The sequence below is a fragment of the Lemur catta genome, chromosome 17, assembly GCF_020740605.2.
Source record: "Lemur catta isolate mLemCat1 chromosome 17, mLemCat1.pri, whole genome shotgun sequence".
Taxonomy (NCBI): domain Eukaryota; kingdom Metazoa; phylum Chordata; class Mammalia; order Primates; family Lemuridae; genus Lemur; species Lemur catta.
Genome location: NC_059144.1, coordinates 1,019,661 through 1,036,748, shown reverse-complemented (window position 1 = coordinate 1,036,748; position 17,088 = coordinate 1,019,661). Strand labels below are relative to the sequence as shown.

At 36.1% G+C, this 17,088-nt stretch overlaps 1 non-coding gene across 1 annotated transcript; it reads left to right on the top strand.

Annotated features, from left to right (window-relative positions):
• The first annotated feature begins 12,299 nt into the window (after nt 1-12,299).
• On the top strand, nt 12,300-12,406 carry LOC123622924. The gene has a single exon (XR_006729666.1). It is a non-coding gene; the product is annotated as a U6 spliceosomal RNA (small nuclear RNA).
• The last annotated feature ends 4,682 nt before the right edge of the window (nt 12,407-17,088 follow it).

Below are 17,088 nucleotides of genomic sequence, written 5' to 3'. Positions count from 1 at the left end.
CATAGGGAAAAATAGTGTCCTAGCTAAGAGAAAGATTTTAAGTTGAAAGAGGAATGAGATACTGTTAATCTAGCCACAAAGTTTATAAGAATGAAGATATTAAATACTAATATTAAAAATTGAAAATAGTTATACTGGTGCTTATAGTTTATGTTGCTGATTTCTTTTCAAATAAACAGCTTGGTGGTAACTGAACTTAATGACACTGACATGCTGCCTACCGCACTAAGGAGGCCACTGTAACTACACATGTACAAAATATTTATGCCATTTACACATGAATTCCATTGTACTAAAATATCTTCAAGAAAGAGAGATCATACAATATGTTTTTCTCAGCACTTCCTAAAATAATAATGTATTAGGAGGAACACATAGGATGGATTTTATTTTGTGTCCATAGGATGGAATAATATGTGACCATAGAAGGTGGCATACATATGTATGTGTGCTGACAGGTAAAGAATATTTAGGTATATCAAGTAAGAATAAAAATTATTTTGATTATACATATACACAAACACACTGTGGTCATGTGTTAGGTGAAAATTGTACAAAATGTGATATAATCTGATATATCTGGGCATTATAAGTGAATTTTTTTGTATTATAAGTGAATTTTTTTCCTTTTTCTTATCTGTGATTTCTGCAGTTAGCATATGTGCTTTAAAAGTCCTAGTAAAAATTTACTATTAATGATATAATCCCTGGGAAGAGCAGTAATATGACTCTTTCAGAGACAGCAATAATTTCTTCATTTCTATTGATTTCTTTTAATTTTTTTGTAGATTGCAATCTTCTGCCAACTTTTAGCCCTTCAGAAATAAAGGGGATCTTTTTATCTGTAGCTGAAGATTTTGTTTTAGATACATTTGTATAATGTGCATCTATTTTGTTATATATTTATTACTTATATGTAAAAAGTTCAGATTAATATATTTTAGTTGTATAATTATGAAAATGAAGAATAGCAAATATAAATGATTGTTAGTTTTATAGAGTTAACACTTTATAAGAGTTTTCTTTAAAAATATTGAACTTTTCAACTCTATCCTTTCAATCCATTTATTCATCAAACATAGTGTGAATACCTATTATGTAGCAGCATATTCTACTATCTTTTAGGACACATCCATCCTTAAAAACTTCCTATTTACCTTACCAGCCTGAGCAATTGAGATATTAAAAATTGGAGTAAGCCGGGCGCAGTGGCTCACGCCTGTAATCCTAGCACTCTGGGAGGCCAAGGTGGGTGGATCACTCGAGGTCAGGAGTTCGAGACCAGCCTGAGCAAGAGCGAGACCCCGTCTCTACTGAAAAAAATAGAAAGAAATTATCTGGCCAACTAAAATATATATAGAAAAAAATGAGCCGGGCATGGTGGCGCATGCCTTGTAGTCCCAGCTACTCGGGAGGCTGAGGCAGTAAGATCGCTTAAGCCGAGGAGTCTGAAGTTGCTGTGAGCTAGGCTGACGCCATGGCACTCACTCTAGCCAGGGCAACAAAGCAACACTCTGTCTCAAAAAAAAAAAAAAAAAAGTATTAGGGCTTAACTTCAGTTAAAGCTTTTCCTCACTCCTTTCAAATGAAAGCATTTCTGGAGGCAGAAAATTATAAAAGATGAGCTTTAACTGCCCTTTTAAAATTTGTAACAGTATTAAATACTAATATTAAACATTGAAAATATCTGATTGTCACACATCATGTAAATGTGAATATTGAATAAAGGAGACATACCTATTCATTTGAGTCCTGGGTTTCCTTTGCTTTGAAGTTACTTGAAAATCAAAGTAAGAATTACTTGGTTTTAAAATTTTTGTTATTTCAACCGCCTTTTATCATAGCATTTCTTTTTATTATTTCAGCATATTACGGGGGCACAAATGTTTAGGTTATGTATATTGCCTTTGCCCCACCGGAGTCAGAGCTTCAAGCGTGTCCATCCCCCAGACGGTGCACACTGCACCTGCCCGTTAGGTGTGAATATACCCATATCCTCTTCCCCCCTCCCATCTGCATGACACCCAGTGAATATTACTACTATATGTGCACGGAAGTGTTGTTCAGTTAATACCAATTTGATAGTGCATGTGGTGCTTATTTTTCCATTCTTGTGATACTTCCCTTAGTAGAATGGGCTCCAGCTCTATCCAGGATAATACAAGAGATGCTAGATCACCATTGTTTTCGTGCCTGAGTAGAACTCCATGGTGTACATATACCACATTTTGTTAATCCACTCCTGTATTGATGGGCGCTTGGGTTGTTTCCACATCTTTGTGATTGTGAATTGTGCTGCAACAAACATTCGAGTGCAGATGTCTTTTTTAATAGAAAGTCTTGTTTTCCTTTGGGTAGATGCCCAGTAACGGGATTCTGAAATTTATATAAATGGCAATGATAGCAGTAGAACTGCCATAGACCTATTGTAGATGCCATATTTCACTTAATGTAGGGCACCATTCATTGTGTGATGCCCTGTTATTTTGTTTATCAATGAGATAATTTTTAAATGCTGCCCATTATAGTTGAAATAAGTCATGAATAAAAAGTACCATTCCAGTATCAGTGATGTTAAAATGTGAGAAAATGAGCACCCTAGCATCATTGAAATACAGTGTTATCTCTAGGCTTGAAAAAAAATACCTCACAAAATAGGTATAATTGTGTCATTTTACTTAATTAAAAGGTTGTCTTTGTTTAATAGTAGTAATAATTATATTATCTAACAATCATTGAGCTATTATTTGCATTAGGAAGTGTTCAAAATACTTTGTACAGATTCTCATTTAAGCATCATGGTGATGTCGTGTGAGATAGCTACTATTTTTTTGTGTGTGCCTATTTTATTGAAGAGGAAATTGAGGCACCGAAAAGGCCAGGTGATAGCTAGTAATTGATAGAGCTTAAAGTAGGATGCAAACCCAAGTCGAACTGACTCCAAAAGCCAAGCTCTTTCTCTTCAAATAGGCTGCTCCTTTATTAATGCAGTAGGAATAGGAGCTAATAAATGTTGTACTTTCTTCACAAGAAAATTAAATATTTGTTTTGAAGGTGGAGGAATAACATGCTGTTTAATATTTACACTTACCTGAATCTCTGTATATTTTAAGATAGTGCACTACAATTTCCTAAAAATCCCTCTCACTTTCATAGGACTGCTCTCCATTTGGCCTGTGCCAGTGGCTATCCAAAAATGGTTACTATCCTTGTGGACAGAAAATGTAAGCTCAATGTCCCCTGTCCCCGACAGTGAAAAAAGGACAGCTCTGATTAAGGTATGTAGCAGCCATCTATTTCAATATGAGATGAATTTGATTTCAATACACACAATAAGAATAAATTTATTTCATTTAAACAGAACTAGTTGGTGGAATCTGTGGAATGTTTTGAGTTCCTAGAATTTATGATGTATTTCTTGATCTGATACTGATAGGCGGTGCAATGCCAGAAAGAGGAGTGTGCCAGCATCCTGTTAGAACGTGGTGCGGATCCAAATCACAGTGACGTCTATGGCAACACAGCTCTTCACTACGCTGTCTATCATGGGAACCTGTCAATCACAGAAAAACTCCTTTCACATGGCGCAAATATAGAAGCAATAAACAAGGTATAGATCAACCAACTTTGTTTTCAAAATATAGAACACTGACATATGTAACCATCAATTTTCCATATTTGGAAGCTCAAATATTCCCTGAATGAAAATACTTTGAAATAACTTAATTGTCTAAGATTTTACTTTAAATATTTAAACACTTAAAGAAACATTAGAGGATGCAGCTTTCTTTTATACATTCATGGTTAATATTTGTGAAAACCTTCCGTGTGTTAAAGGAAAACTTGTTTTTTCAAGTTTTTTTCCAAACAAGTTTTTTTTTTTTTTTTCCCCCTAATTCATATAAAACAACCCAGGGATGCCAAATATGCCCTGGAAGTAGGCTTTATCTTAAAACTCATATCTAAAGCATTATACAGCAAATGGAAGTCTTGCTGCTGTTGACAAGTTCCCTAAAAATGTGATTTATATCAAAGTGACTTATCTCTAATTGGCAAGTCTTAAGAGAGAAAAATGGAAAGGGAAAAAGAGAACAATCAGAAATATGCCGGCCAGTTTGGAAATCAGGTAATTTAGGGAAAATACAATGGAGGTGTTTTTTGTATGTTTATTTGTTTGATTGTTCCCAGTTTATATGTTTAGACAAAGTGATCTTCAATTTTCAGAAAAATAATTCTCATTTTGGGAAAGAGTGGTAGTGAGTTGTAAACTTGCACAGAAATCAGACTGGCAGTGAATAGGTGGTGATGATGTGGGAAAGACTTCAGAAGAGGGAAGAGTAAGTACTCAACTGACTTCTTATCCTACTCTTGCAGAAACAGCCACTTAGACAAGACTCTACTAGAATTTCTTGTTGGGAAGGTGGGTGACACAGAGCTTATAAAAAGCAAAATCAGGCTGTATTTTGAGTTTCTTAGTCCCTGTTCTAACCCTGTACAGTAAAATTAAGTGGAGTTTTCAGTAAATAACTCCATGTTTTACTATTTCCTGTTTTTGGGCAGATCTCCAAATGATCAAGGGACTTGGCTATGTGAGAGAGATAAGACAGTGAAGTGATTGTCTACTCCACTGATTCTCAGCTAGAGTTGTATACCACAGTGACCTGGGAAAATTTTTTAAGAATCTACAAGTCTTTGCCAATCCCTGAAGACTTTGGTTTAGTAAATCCAATAAGGCCTGGACATATATATTTAAACAGATTTCCTCAAATCTGGCTGCAGTCATATATGCCTGTTGTCCCAGCTATTCTGGAGAGTTGAGGCAGGAGGATCACTTGAGCCTAGGAGTTCAAGCCCACCTGTGCAACATAATGAAACGCTCCTGTAACCAATGAAAAAAAATTTTCTTGAGATTCTGATGCACTCCTATTTAAGAATCACTGAATAAATAAATATAATATATATTACCATATTTCAAAAACTGAAGAAATCTCCAGAAGATTTGGAGTTTGATAGATGCTACTTCCTTCAAATCTCTCCTTTCTAATAATATCAATCTGACTTTATCTGCCTTTGTCTAGCTCTGTGGTTGAGCAGTTCAAAAGAATATCATTGGGAATATCTATCAGCTTATAAACTAACACCTTTTTCCTTCTCTTTAACAATCCTTCACTGACATTCAGAGAGTCTTTAGAAATTTGCTTTCAGACAGTCTTTCAATAAGTAGCAGCGGGCCCTTTCAGGATTTCACATTTCTTTGTTAACATTCAGGGGATTAGCTCAACAAATGTTTACTACAAGCAGGGTTTTCTCAAATAGAATGATAGCAAATCCTGAACCTTTTATTCAGGTACAGCTGTGTTAAGGACTATCTCTGTATGTCTGTTAAGTTCATAGAGCTTTGGCATAATCAGGATGGCAGTTTTAAACACTGAGAGCCTTGAAGTTCCTAAGAACATAGATACAAATTCTTTTTTTTTTTTTTATTTCAGCTCATCATGGGGGTACATAAGTTCAGGTTATATACATTGTCCATGTCCCGCCCATCCTCCTGACTCAGAGCCTCAAGCGTGTCCATTCTCCAGACAGTGCGCCTGGCACTCACCATGTAGTCATACCTTGTCGCGCCCGCCTCGCCAGCAAGGAAGACGCGGCAACAGGAGTTCTTCTACAGTGCTTTATTGGGGATCCCTCTACGCTTCAAGATGCGGAAGACCCTGAGCACAAGCTTTCACACAGTAATATACCCTCAGGGAAACAGGAAGTAACAGAGATAGGTCAAAGTCAATCACAAGCGGTCACCAATAGGCCGAGTCAGAAAACCTCATATGCATACTTATGTAACAGACCTACAGATGTACTACGCATGCGCCACACTTGTTTACCTCAGCCAAGCCACCGGAAATCGGCGCCATCTTGTAATGGCATCCGCGCTCCCCACAATACCTCCATTCCCTCCCCCCACCCCCCACCTCCCCTAGTCAGCACATTCGCATGACCATTCCCCAGATGGTGCACAACGCACCCATCATGTAGGCATACACCCATCCCCTCCCCCCACTCCCCGTCTCAGTCTGATATCCAATTGGTACCCTTCCCCCATGTGCATTTAGGTGATGATCAGGGAAACCAGTTTTCTGGTGAGTACTTGTGATGCTTGTTTTTCCATTCTTTGAATACATCACTTAATATAATGGGTTCCAGTTCTCTCCAGGAGAACCAAAAAGATGTCATATCACCGTTATTTCTTATAGCTGAGTAATACTCCATGATATACATATACCACAGTTTACTAATCCATTTGTGGATTGATGGGCTTTTGGGTTGTTTCCACATCTTTGCAATTGTGAATTGTGCTGCTATAAACATTCGGGTACAGGTGTCTTTGTTGTAGAATGACTTTTGTTCTGGGTAGATGCCCAATAATGGGATTGCTGGATCGAATGGTAGGTCTACTTGAATCTGTTTAAGGTATCTCCATAATGCTTTCCACAGTGTTTGCACTAGTTTGCAGTCCCACCAGCAGTGTATGAGTGTTCCTGTCTCTCCGCATCCACGCCAACATCTGTTGTTTTGGGACTTTTTGATAAAGGCCATTCTCACTGGAGTTAAGTGATATCTCATTGTGGTTTTGATTTGCATTTCCCTGATGATTAGGGATGTTGAGCATTTTTTCATATGTTTGTTAGCCATTCTTATATCTTCTTTTGAAAAATTTCTATTCATGTCCTTTGCCCACTTTTTGATAGGGTTGTTTGATTTTTTTCTTGCTGATTTTCCTGAGTTCTAAATAGATTCTTGTTATCAGTCCTTTATCTGATGTGTAGTATGCGAAAATTTTTTCCCACTCTGTAGGCTGTCTGTTTATTTTCGTGACTGTTTCTTTGGCTGTGCAGAAGCTTTTTAATTTAATCAGGTCCCATTCGTTCATTTTTGTTGTTGCTGTGATTGCCTTAGGGGTTTTCTTCATAAATTCTTTGCCTAGACCAATGTCTGTGAGAGTCTTTCCTACATTTTCTTCTAGAGTTCTGATAGTTTCCCACCTCAGATTTAAGTCTGTTAGCCACCGTGATTTGATTTTTGTGAGAGGTGAAAGCTGTGGGTCCTGTTTTAGTCTTCTACATGTAGCTGTCCAGTTTTCCCAGCACCATAAATTAAATAAGGAATCTTTTCCCCAGAGTATGTTTTTGTCTGCTTTGTCAAAGATTGGATGGCTATATGAGGATGGTTTTATATTTGGATTTTCTATTCTGTTCCATTGGTCTCTGTCCCTGCACTTGTACCAATACCAAGTAGTTTCAATAATCACAGCTTTGTAGTATAGTTTGAAATCTGGTAAATTAATACCTCCCATTTTGTTTTTGTTGCTTAAAATTGCTTTTGCTAAACGGGGTCTTCTCTGGTTCCACACAAAGTGTAGAATTACTCTTTCTATATCTGTGAAAATTCTTTTAATAATCCAGTTTTATCAGTCCTATGAGCTAATGCTAACCCTACATAAGTTAACCATTTGGTTAACAATCTGGGAAAAATGAACACAAATGGACAGTAAATGAACAGATGTTTGACAAATTCTTGAAGTGGGTATTATGAGTCTTAATAGCAACTTTTATTACACGTTGGGGCTTGGTATTTTGGTAAAACCTATGATACTAAAGAAAGGAAAGATTTCACATGTACGTATGTGCTTTATGCACAACTATTTGGAAACATCTTTAGCAAATTTGAGAACACAAGCACTATAGTCAAAATGCAGCCCATAAATAGGTTTAGTTTGTTTCCATAAATTGAGTCCACATGTAAAATTTAGGAGAAGTGGAGGAAACTGGGTTTCAGGCTTCCCCAAAGAATCAAACCTATTGTCCCTTGAGCTCATATGACTGTTTGCTGTGCTGTGCAGATCTTCCCCCTTTATACAAGGTGTATGTTCTCCAGTTTGCTCCTGTGCCCACCTAGGTGCTTCCATGTTCAGGTCACCTACTTTGCCTACATAAGCATTTGAGAGGAGAAATCTTGTTTCATAGTATATTTTGAAATGATTTCAAGGTTTTCAGGAGAGCTTATACTTGTTGATAATGTATGTCATCTATATTATATGTTAATCTATTTGTAATATGGTTGGATTTTAGGATATAGAAGTTCTTTTTTACAAAATCTATTTTTCTTTATATATACCATAAATAATCATTCTCCTATTAGCAAGCCTATAAGCTTTCTAGGTTACCCATGGTTATAGTTGGCTAGGCTGTGTATAATTCAGACAACAGCATATCTTTCTCCTCTGCCTAGACCCTGTGAAGTGCGAATGATTTAGTGGCTTCCATTATGTTAGCAATAATCCACACAGATCACCATTAGAACTTTTATTGATAAGCCATTATATTTTTATTTCTGATTTATATTTTGCATAAAGTAAAAATAACTTTGTAAGTACCAATTAAAATGGAAATCAGAATACAGGTGGAATATAATAAAGTAGATATGCATTAGCATCCCAGGATTGTCATTATAATTGAGGAGAAAAGTCATGCATCATCTTGTCATAGGAGAAACAACATGGATCATGTAATAATAAGGAATTGATGTTCATTTATTCAGAGCCCATTTCCTTAGTGACCCATTTGGGGAAGTAGTGCCTGACATTGGCACCTGGGGTCCTACACCACTGTTAGAAGAGAATCACATGAGTTTGTGTCACCTGGAGGAAACCTCCATATTTACTGGAAAATTCTCAAAACTGTATCTCTGAAGATTTAGTTCTTCACATGTTCTTTTGCAAGAAAAGTATTGTCACATGGAGATGAGGCAAAGTTTGAGAGATTTCTTTAATACTGGACATATGATACACAGCTTTGCACACTTTCTGTAGCATAGATGGTCATAGAATCTGTCTCTTGGGGTACAGTCTTTAATTGTGGTAAATAAATACTGTCTGCAATGTCATTTAAGAAACGTTGCTGTAGATATAATAATTGAGATCATTAATTCAATAAAAATACTTGAAGCATTTACTACTATGTCTTAGGGTTTGGGAATGTGGAGATAAAAGATACAACCCCTGCCCTCAAGAACTTCTTGGCTTGGGTAGAAAACAATAAAATACGTACAGTATACCATCGTAAATGTGATAGAAACAAAGATTCTTGGAACCCATAAATGTTTGAAGTGAATTTTGGAGGTGGCAGGAGCTAGCGTGGAGAGGGAGAGGAGGGGAGTTTCTAAGGGAAGGAGCAGCACATGGGAAAGCACAGAGGGGCGAGAGGATGAAACTACCTTTCATTTACTTTCTGTATGATATGTTTAAGTTCATAGGATCTTACATCAAATTTTCAGTTCAATTGGTAGATATGAAATTATGTAAATGATATATCAATTTTGCTGTATTACAGGATCACCTCACTCCACTTTTACTTGCTGTGAGTGGAAAAAAAGAGGAAATGGTAGAATTTTTGGTAAAGAAGAATGCAAATGTAAATGCAGTAGATAAAATGAACAGGTATAGTATTTAGTGCTTTTTTTTTTAAAAAAAAAATGTGAATGTTATTTTAGGGTAGTAAGAGTCATTCAAGTCAGAAGTATTAAAAGAACAAGAAGATTAACATAATTTTTGGGAGGATAGAGTGACAAATGTCAACACAAATCATCAGTTAGGTATAAAAGCAACTACGTGGACTGGGGAACCTAAAGAACAGTATGCAGTAGGATTTGTCATCTCTTATAATGCTGACTGATATTTGTTGTTTGTAATCTGATGTTTTTGATCATGTGATCTTATATCAGCTAAAGATGTTTCATACTAGTTTTATTAAAGTGTGGACTTTAACTTTTAGTTCACTTTATGTCTCAATATCGAAGTTCTTAACCCTTTTATAATATTTTTTAACTTTTTCTTCTAGAGTTTTCCTTCAAAAATGCTATATGAAACATAAATAGAAGTTGAAAGTCATTTTGTCTTTTTGATAACTCTTTGCTTTAAGTTGCTTTCTTTGAAGAATATTGATGTTAGGTGATTCCTAAAGGATTATTAATTGCTAAAGCAAGATACTGTGGGTTCATCAGTTTTTTTTACTGTTTTTATTTCTAACGTATTTTGATTTTTTTCTTTTTAATTGTTATGAGAAAAGGGAGAAAGAGAACTTTATTTGGATAATGTTTCTCTTTAATGAAGAAGATAAGCCATAAGTGGATGATAAAGGGAAAAGAGGCTTTCCATTCACATAAGACCGGGTTTAAATTCTAGCTTTCCCACTTGCTAAGTAAGTGTGTGACCTTGGGAACACTACTTATCACCAAATGTGTATTCTAACATGAAAAGGAGAATAACAATATGCCTTTCCAGGATGGTTGTGTACAAGTCAGATTATATAGAGAGCATTGAATTCAGTGCCCAGCGCATGCTCATCAGCATGATTAACTGAAACCAATATGACTCCTATTTTTATCATTATTATTGATGTTATTGTTTTAAGCCTGCAGATAGCTCCTATTTAACTGACCCCTGGTTGACTTTGAATTATAGTACATTATATCAAAATAGGGAGGACATGGACAGTACTTCAGTTAATACCTTGCTTACTTTAGATAAGTGATCTCAGCAAAGAATGACCAACTTCTCCTATGTTATACCTTAATGAGACAAAAGGCTACCTTTTTGTCCCTTGCTTTTAACCTTGGTGGTAATTTATAAAGATAAACACTTGAGCATCCAAGATGCTTGTGCCAGTTAATACATGTAAATGGTTAATTCTACACTAGTAGGCAGAATATTCAGCTGGTAATATATATTAAATTAGCATTTTAAATAACTTTATTAAAGTTCCTAGGCCTGAAGTTATCTCTCTGTTATTTTAGAACAGCCCTCGTGCTTGCTGCACATTGTAAATCACCAAGTATAGTCACTCTTCTTCTTGAGCAAGATACTGATGTTTTTCATGAAGATATCTTTGGATGGGCTGCAAAAGATTATCCCACTGCTAGTGGTTTACATAAGTAAGTATTTACATTAAAAGACTAATTAACACTAAACTGAGGTTTAAAATAATTATCAGTTTTTTCGCTCATACATCAGGTGAAATTTCATAGTGTGTTTCAGGTAGCATGGGAATGGCAGTGAGTTAGTTCAATTAATCAGTCAGAAATCAAGCAAAAGGCTAAAGTAGTTAAAAGTAGTAATAGGTATAGAATTCTTCATTTCAGGAGTTTTAAGACCATTATCTTTAGTGATATCAATGTTTTCCATTTCATTAGATGAATAACCCCTCAGCATGGGACAATAATCATGTGACATATTTGGTTCTTCTAATTAGTTATGTGGGTCTTGAAGTGTCTAGTTAACAGAAAATTTTGTACTGTCTCCTAGGGGCTATCTCCTATAGCCTCCTCCTTGAATTTCTGAAGAAATTAAAGTGTTCTCTAAGTGCAAAGAAGACAGCCATTTTTACAAGTCAGAAGGAGGGGAATGAAAGGACATTTCAATCATTCTATTACCTCCTTTGATTCTGTCGTTGCATTTGACACTGGTCTTGCTATCTGGAAATGATTGACCTTTGCAACCAGGGTGCCCTTACAGGTTCACATCCCTCAGTGTTCACGGTGATCCATACTTAGCCTTCAATGTCACATCTTTTTTGATTTCATGTGCATAGGCCCATATGCTCCACCATTGTTCCTAAAGCAGCAGTACCCTGCTCTGGCAGCTGGGCCTCCTAGCTATGGCCACACACACAGTCAGCAAAATGGCCCTCCCTCCACACTCAAAACCTCACATGGGGCCCTCATCTCATCCTGGACTTAGCCTAGATCTTCTTGGTAAGTTATCCTTTGATGTCCTTCTTTGTCTTCCCTCTAACAAATAGTTGGGATTGTTCTAAATAGTCAGAGAGTTTCAAATATTGTTGCAGGAAGATATTAGGGCTTCCTTTCTTCTTTGCTACTGGATTTGTGTGCTAAGCCCCCTTTTCCCCCTGTGTGGTGCCTTTTCTTAGGTACCGGAAAGTTACATTTCATCCTTGTGCAGAGTTACGGTCACAAACTTGTAGTTGGCCCCTCATGTGATCTGTTTCTCACAGTTAAAATCTCCCAAGCTATCAATACTTGCATCTGTACCTCAAGTTTATTAAATATTTTCAAATTCCACCACACAAGGAAGCCAGTCAACAGAATTCTCTGAGTCTAAAGTAGGTTAATTGGTTGACTGGCTGGCTCCTCTGTTGATTAAATAAATAAATAAATAAACAGGAGGTTGGTTGGATTCAATGGGGCCAAGCCTCATCCATGACTCATCAGTGTCCAAGTAGGACTTTGTGCTTGCTTCATCAACACTTACAGTAAAATTGAAAGAATATGGAGAAGATTATCATGGTCCTTGCCCAAGGATGGCATAAAAATTTATGAAGCATTTCATATTTTGTGCAGTCCTTTGAACATCATTTGACTAGTTGCTGACTAGCTCCAAGGAAACAGGGTGTGTCAGAGCAAAACAGGTGTCACCCAATATTAAAATTGTGATTTTCACTAAAAAGAAAATTGTGTAAAGTGATCTGTGAAATGACAGTGGAGTTGAGTATTGGACATGTAATGTTATCGTGCAAATATGTTGTTGGTACTTACCTCAGACATGAGAAAATGTTAACTAGCATCCCCTTCATTGAACTTAGAAAAAAATAAAAGTAACGTGTTGCTTTCCACGTCACTTGGAGAGAAACATGGAGAGTAAGCATCATGCTAACAAAGATCTGCTGGTTCAGAGTTTGAGTAGGTAGAGAAGGAACAGTAGCAGTCCAAACCAGGTCTTGACGTTTATTAGTTTTCTGCCCTTGGTGTGATTGATTAGGTCAGTAATGGGGGACATTTATATTATCTAATTTAAGGCTATAATATATTTATTAATACATTTTGTTACAAAGTATTAAATAGCTGAGATACCCTGAATTATGAGCCACAGAGAATAGGACAACTAATAATTGAAATTAGGACTTAATAACATTTCCTGAAAACTTTAACATCTGGAAAAAATACAGAATGGGTTTTAAATTTTTTTTTTTTTTTTTTTTTTTTTTTTTTGAGACAGAGTCTCACTCTGTTGCCTGGGCTAGAGTGCCGTGGCATCAGCCTAGCTCACAGCAGCCTCAGACTCCTGGGCTCAAGCCATCTTCCTGTCTCAGCCTCCTGAGTAGCTGGGACTACAGGCACTCACCACCATGCCCTGCTAACTTTTTCTGTTTTGGGTAAAGATGGGGTCTTACTCTTGCTTAGCCTGGGTTAGAACTCCTGAGCTTAAGCCTCCTGTCTTGGCTTCCTAGAGTGCTAGGATTACAGACATCAGCCACCACACCTGGCCTCAGAATGAATTGCATTTGGGATTCTAAAGTAATATCAGCAATTAAATTCAAGAACAAAATATTCCGTTACTTCACTATTTCTTCAAGCATTGTAAAAATGTTATATTGTTAGTATCAAATATATATGACAACCTATTAATACTGACAGAAGGCAGAAAAATTCTCATGTCTTAAAGACGTTGAGCCTAAGAAAAGCAACTTGTCAATGAACAAATAACTGTTGGTTATAGAGCTAAGACTTCTTTTACGTTCAGGACACTTTTCATTATGTCAAGCGTACTGTAGTTAGTTGACTGAACTATACTGCCCACACTTCATGAGGACTTCACCTTACCTTTTTATTCTTTAATTAGAAGCTTAATAAGAACTTTGCAGAGCTTACGGATTTGAAGTGTTGGGATAATTAAAGTTCTGATATTAGCTCTGATTTTGTTGAAATACTCTTGAGAATTTCATATATTTGGTAAATGTTTTCATATAAGCACTAAACTAGTAATATTATTTATTACATTTTTATACACAGTATTCACCACCAAACTTCAGAATATAAAGAAGAAAAGATACCTGACAACGCTTCTCAAAATAACAATGCAGGTAAAACTTCTAATAGTGAATTATTCTTGGTGGTTCTACCAGGGGTAAAAAATTAAGAGTAAGGAAGTTTTGAGCACAGAGGAGCAGTTAAAAAGTCAATCTGTAAATTGCATGTGTATTTTTAAAATTTATTTCTTAGTAGTCTAGAATTTAGAATTATTTAATAAGGTAGTTGTAGGGAGTTTATAATGTCAAACAGTATTGTCTAAAAAGAGTCTTCATTTAATTATGGTCCCTAAAATGCTCTATGATGTTATTGAATGTTATATGGTTCCTCTATGATCACATTATAATAAATTGGACATCTTATTAAAATGAGTTGTTTATATTTATATATCTCAGAAATGAATATTAATTACAGTTGATCTGAAGAATGCACAGGTTAGGGGCACCAATTCCCTGTTCAGTCAAAAATTTGTGTATAATTTCTGACTCTCCCAAAACTTTACTACTAGCCTACTGATAACATAAGCAGTCAGTTAACATGTTTTGTATGTTATATGTTGTATTATATACTGTATTCTTATAATAAAGAAAACTAGAGAAAACATCATTTTTAAGAAAATCATAAGGAAGAAAAACTGTATTTACTATTCACAAAGTGGAGGTGGATCATCAGACAGGTGTTCATTCTCATCATCTTCACACAAAGTAGGCTGAGGAGGAGGAATAGCAGTTGGTGGTGGTGTTTCTGTGTGGCAGAGGCAGAAGAAAATATGAGTGGATCCCTGCAGTTCAAATCCTTGTTCAGCGATCAAGGGTATTACATAGCGATTCCTGTCACTAAGAATGTAACTATCTTTAAAACTGGGAACTTGGCAATAGATTTGTGGTACCATAAACAAATAGCAATAAGAACTGTTAAACTTGGCCAGTGTGCACCAGTGCCAACAGCAGGTTATTTTTTAAAGATACTGAGTATAGAAGTCAGAAATGAAATTCCTTTTTGAGAAGCACAAGCTATCTTACACATTTTTATGCTAACATGGTCTCACTGTTATCGACCTCATTCCCTTAAATTGAAACTGGAAGAGATACATTTACTTCATTAAAACAAGATATATTGTTCTATCTGCCAGATAATGGTCATGATGACAGTAATTTTATCAGCATAGCGTACCCTGTTACCATTAGCCAAAAGATTATCATAGTCAGTATTGCAATAGAGTAATTTTGGGCTTAACAAATTGTAATAGAAGTACAAAAACATTTCACAGTGACCAAAATGCTGCTATGCTACGTAGGTGTGACACCTAAAGCACCTCCTAATCTGAACTGTATGATGACACCTTTAATTCAGTATGTATTTATCAAAGAACTTTTATAAGTTAGGTTTTGCAAGTTGCAGGAGACGATGATAGATGCAGTTTCAGTCTTTAGCGTTCTCATAATAAAATACAGCTGTATCTATATAATTTCTGTGTTTTTTTCAACAAAATTGTCAAAAATCATTTTTATTCATTTATTTCCTTGCCCAGTTAACAAATAACTATCAAGTGTCTTTTAGGCAATAAGCATTTTTGTAATGTTACAGAATACAAACATGTAAGAAATACACTCAGAAGCTTTATATTTTATTGCCATTCTTATTATTTATTACTTTATTCAGTGCCTACTATGTGTCTGATGCCCTCTGTGAGCTCATAACTATCATTTCTTATGTACTTACCACGTTAAATATGTGCCAGACGGTTTGAGTCCATGGCAAGGAATTCATGCTTTAAAAAATTGGGTACCATGTCAGGTAATCATGCCAGGTAGAGCGGCAGCAGAATGAGGCTTAGCAGAAGGAACATCTAACAAGATTGCATGTTTGGCAGAAGGAACAGTAAGTGCAAAATCTGAGATGCGTGAGTTAACTTTGCAGGGTGTGTGAGCAGTTAAGTTTTGCTTGTGCAAAAAGCATAAAATGGGAGTGGTTGGGAATGAGATGAACCCTTAGGTAAGGCAAGATTGCGGAAGACTTTTTAATGTTATAGAAATGAATAAATCTTACTTTAGGCCATGGAAAATTTCTCAGGTTCAATGCCTTTGGCTGCAAGTAATAGATAACCTAAGGAACAGTGGCGGAAACAATAGGAACCAAGTTGTTTTGGTGCTTCAGTGATGTCATCAGGATCCCATTTGTTGTCCCTTTTTGGGGGGTGCTCTTGGCAGTGTTATGCTTGTCTCCTTTCCTGGTTGGCTAATTAGCACCAGTTCCAATTATGATGTTCTCACAAGACAATATCCAAAGGTGGGAAGGGCTGCACTTCTTCATATGTTTCTTGTAACTAGGGAGAAAACTCAGAATGATGCAGTGGACTCCTGGTAACATTTAACATCTGGGTTACACCACATGCTCATTTTTAAAGCAGTCACTGGGAAACAGATTTAATTACTGTGATTAGCTTAGAATAATTATTTCTCTTTGTGGACCCATGGAGGGGGATTGGGATGATAAATATCCAAGTAGAATTGTGTTTCTTCAGCAAGAAAAGTTTGCTGTAAGGATTCATTGAAGAATATTGAGCAGGGGAGTCTGAAGATTGGATTTGAGTTTTAGGGCATTCTGTACATGGTCTAAATCAGGCATGGGCAAGCTTTGTCTGCAAAGGACCTAGTAGTGAATATTTAAGGCTGTGTTATCTCTTTCACGTCTGCTCAACCCTGCCATTGTAGTGTGAAAGCAGTCATAGATAATATGTAAACAGATAGGCATGACTGTGTTCCAGTAACACTTTGTTTTACAAACCATATGGAAGGCTTAATTTCACCTGTGGGCTATAGTTTGCTGACCCTTCATATAGGGGATAGATGGGAGTTAACCTGGGAGACAAAGGCAGCTTTTGCAATAATCCAAGCCATAGTTTCCTGGTTACCAGTCCTTGGATTAGTATCAATCTATGATGAGGTTTTCACCCATCCTTTGTGAAGTAGTTAGCAAGGTGGATTTATTCATTTTAAAATATTGTATTTTTATTGGTACTGGACCTTTTTCACTTCTTTTGCTTAAAATATATTTTTTTCCAGTAAGAAATAGTAATAATTGTTTGTGATTTTGTTTTTCTTTTCCCCGTGAAAGCCATCAGTTAAAAGCATTGCTTAACCTGGATCTATAAACATGAAACAAACTTAAGTAAAATTTAAGAAAAACATTTACTGATGTTTCTCATGG